The sequence below is a fragment of the Bidens hawaiensis genome, unplaced genomic scaffold (assembly GCF_021521415.1).
Source record: "Bidens hawaiensis isolate Kalapana, Puna unplaced genomic scaffold, B.hawaiensis_p1.1 tig00026173_1, whole genome shotgun sequence".
Taxonomy (NCBI): Eukaryota; Viridiplantae; Streptophyta; class Magnoliopsida; order Asterales; family Asteraceae; genus Bidens; species Bidens hawaiensis.
Window position 1 is genome coordinate 158480 of NW_027494202.1, and position 4512 is coordinate 162991.

Genomic DNA, 4512 nt, shown 5'->3' on the forward strand with positions numbered 1-4512 from the left:
ACTAGATTAAAATTAACTGTGTATAGTTGCATTGTAATAGAGATGAGCTAACAGACCAGATCTTTTATTTAGTTCCAAGCACCCAAAAATAACTTTTTGTTATGCTTCACGAAAGATATTAACAAATAAAATTGTTCACTTTTTTTAGCTTATTGGTCATGATTGGTAATATTACTATTTCAACTGTTGAGTGTTGTACCATAGGAAATATACACGAATCGACAAAACAAAAATTGTTTCAATAAACTGTATCAAAAAAATAGCTCAGTCAACCTTTAAATCTCCTTTTATTTTAATTATATTTGACATTATATATTTATATTATAATGTATATTATGAACAATGTCATCTCTCAAATATATCTTATGGTTATGATTTGAAACTCCAAACCATTAGAAGATATAGTTGGTGACATTAATTGACGTTGGGTATTCTTTGATTCAAAAATAGGTTTAAATGTAAGTCGACAGAGTGTTAATTTAAAGTTATGCAGGTGTTGTGTGTGTTGTCTTCGTCGAGTTGTGGAGGGGTAGCTGGTGTATTGTCTGGTTTTGATGCTTTGTTTATAAAAGTTATAGTTAAAAAAAAGTTAAACAATTAAGTTACAATTTCACAAAAACTAAATGGTGTCATTTTGGCACAAGACGACAGAAAATAGCGCAAGAGAAATGGTGAAGCGGTAGAAGATGGTGTCACACATGAGATGAAGTGTTGGCACATGAGATTCTTGTTGCCAAACTATATCGGCTCACGAGCATGAGTTGGATTGAAACGAAGAGATGCCATATGAGGTGACGTGTCGCGTCATATGATAAAGGGGAAGAGTTAAAACGAGGGTAGAAAGTAAACGGTTATTTTAATAATTGTTTTAGGGGTATGGTTTAGGTGTTTATGTGGAAATAAATGAATAGAACCATAAGGTACAATCAGGTGGAGCCTACAAAATACTATTTCCCCATGCTCAGCAACTCGTCGTTTTGCATATTGGTAAAATAACGTAACGCGCACTTATATCATATGGGTATCAACAGTCAACAATGACTCTCTTTGCATTATTGTACAACCACCTGGTGAGGGTATAAATCCATCCACAGTTTTACTCCATGGTACATGAAGAAACACTAAGTGACCCAGGCAGATTACGGATATTCTTAGGGTTAGGTAGATGTTTCCCACGAGGGTTAGGTCCGGCAAAGATGGTTATTCTTCTGATGACTTGCAAAACAGACACCGTGAGCTCGTCACTGAGAAGGGGGGGTACTTCCTTGTGACCACCCTCCGGCGTGAGAATCAGACTAGATTGCTCTGAATATAAGTGTATATTAAGAGAAATAGCTAGATGATATATGATGGTATAAGATAAGATGATGATACCGTTCCAAGGTGTTGGAGTATTTATAGCCGAATGTAGGTTTCCAAGCAGGTACAGTCAGCTGTATAATATTCCTTTTCTACCAACTGTGGGCTACGTACGTGCCATGCTGGTTGGTGGGTAGGCAGCGGCTGATAGTGACAATGCCGGCTGTGTACTATTCCTTTTCCACCAACTACAGGCTATGTACGTGCCACGATGAGGGTTGGTGAGTAGGCAGCGGCTGATAATGACATTTCGTACTAGAGGGTGCTCCTTCTCGTACTGTTGTCGGTGAGCTGTCACCCTGTGATTGGTTCATGGGCTGCTTTGGTCAGATCTTGTCTATTTTGTCCAAACCTTGGCAGGTATAGTACAAAAGATCTTCCAGAAGCGTATGGACTGGCTCATTGGGCGGGAGTATTCCCGCCTTGCTCATTCCTTCTTCAGGTGACATTACTGAATTATTGAGAGTTAGTGCCTTGTGCGTGTAGCCTTGCTATTAGTGCGGGTAGCCTTCCCTGATGGCTTGTATCCGCAGCTGCGAAAACAGGCGGGGTACTTCACCATTGGGAGGCTTTTCCTGCGGGAACAGCTGGCGTACTGCGCGTAAGGTCTTCATCTCTCTGAGCATGGTGGGTCCTGCGGAACTAGTTGGTCCTTGCGCAGACGTCCCTCTTCAAGGTGAGTCTACCTTAAGGTCAATTTCGGGTAACGGGTAACAATCTTTGGGCATGCTTTGTTTAAGTCTTTGAAATCTATGCACATGTGCCATTGTTTGTTAGATTTCGGTACCATGACGGGATTTGCAGAGCCCAGTTGGACCCGCAAGACTCACCTTGAAGAGGGACGTCTGCGCAAGGACCAACTAGTTCCGCAGGACCCACCATGCTCAGAGAGATGAAGACCTTACGCGCAGTACGCCAGCTGTTCCCGCAGGAAAAGCCTCCCAATGGTTAAGTACCCCGCCTGTTCCCGCAGCTGGAGATACAAGCCATCAGGGAAGGCTACCCGCACTAATAGCAAGGCTACACGCACAAGGCACTAACTCTCAATAATTCAGTAATGTCACCTGAAGAAGGAATGAGCAAGGCGGAAATACTCCCGCCCAAATGAGCCAGTCCGTACGCTTCTGGAAGATCTTTTGTACTATACCTGCCAAGGTATGGACAAAATAGACAAGATTTGACCAAAGCAGCCCATGAACCAATCACAAGGTGACAGCTCACCGACAACAGTACGAGGAGGAGCACCCTCTAGTACGAAATGTCATTATCAGCCGCTGCCTACTCACCAACCCTCATCGTGGCACGTACATAGCCTGTAGTTGGTGGAAAAGGAATAGTACACAGCCGGCATTGTCACTATCAGCCGCTGCCTACCCACCAACCAGCATGGCACGTACGTAGCCCACAGTTGGTCGAAAAGGAATATTATACAGCTGGCTGTACCTGCTTGGAAACCTACTGTAACATCTGCCCTGATCCGACCCGACCCAGGTACCCGTTTCTCTGATCCGATCTCTTTCTGTTATGATTTAATATTTATTTATACTTATATTTTACTTTTAATAATAAAATATTTTCCTTCCCGCCTCTTTCTCTCTCTTTCTTTCCGCCGTCCCGTCCCTCTTCTTCTCTCTCTCCGCCTTCTTTTCCCTCTTGTCGCCGTCCCGCCTTTTTCTCTCTCTTGCCGTCGTTCCGCCCTTAAGCCTTGTTTCCCTCTTTTTCTTCTAACTCTTTGCTTGTCCTTTGTTCCTTCCCGCCTAAGGTTGTCTGCGCAGCTCCACGCACCAGACCCCTTACAAGGAATCCTGCGTGAAGACCACCTGTTTCAGCGATACGCGAGACGAACTATTCTCGCAGCGCGCTAAGAATTGTAATTCTTCTCGCAGCGCGCTAAGAACGGTAGTTCTTCCCGCGACGCGCTAAGGATTTGTAGTTCTTCTCGCAGCGCGCTAAGAATCGTAGTTCATCCCTCGACGCGCGAAGAATTATAGTTCTTCCCGCGGCGCGCTAGGAATTTTAGTTCCTCCCGCGGCGCGCTAAGAAATGTGATTCTTCCCGCGGCGCGCTTAGAAATGTAGTTCTTTCCGCGACGCGTTAAGGTTGGTTCTGTCTGCCTTCGCGCTCGCGCTCTCTTGACCTTCTGTGTCTGCCTTCGCGCTCGAGCCTTCTCGCGCTAAACCCTTTGAGGTTTCTTCTGTTGAATCTAGCCGTTTGCTTTTGTGTTGTCTTATCTTTTGAGCTGTTGACCTAATCTGCTTTATGTCTGAAAAGCCACTTTTGGCGCAGCATGCGCACCAACCCCATTGGTTGGCAGAAAAAGTGACTGACATTATCTTTTGAGATCTGCTTTTTCCATGCTTGACCAGTACCTTTATCTGACCCGCCCATGCTTTTTACTGTTCCCTGTCAGCTTTATCTTGCCTCTGCAGCTGCCATATCTTTCCATATCTTTTGCTTTTGGATTCTTATGCTTTTTGATATCTTTTGCTTGATCCTGTTAAAGATCCTTTCCCCTTTTCTAGGGATTATGTCTCCTAGGGTTTTCCTATAAATAATAATAATATTTTCATAACACTACACACACAAAACACTTAATCTCTCCTGTTCTCTTGCCCCTTGCTCTCTCTGCCGTCTTCCTCTCTGCCTCCGTCTTCCTCCCTGTTCTGCCCTGCTTTTCCGGTAATATATATATTATATATAATAATTTACTTATTAATTATGCTAACTTATAATCAAGACTTAAAGCAAATCATTAAAACAATAATCTTATTTATAGGTTAACTTGTGCTTGTTTAAAGTTGGTTCTTGCTTTATCTTACACCGCATCGTTTATCAAGTGAGTAATCTCGTACCTAATCCCTTTTTGCTTTTAATGTTTTGGGATGTTCATGTGTTCATACAAACTTAGAGTCTTAAACTTGTTTATGAACTTTAGCCGCGCAGTATCCCGTGTGTTGAGGACGTAGACTTGGCTGTTTATTTGTATGTGTGGATCATTAACCGTCTTGTCGGTCTATTCCGCAGTTCTCATGGTACCATTAGATGAACACGGGAGAACTATCGTTTATGATTTTCTCTTTTGTTTACACATGCACAGTTTGTCTTGTTTGTGAGCTCAATTGTGAGCACTGGCAGTCTTATGAATCTTAGAGT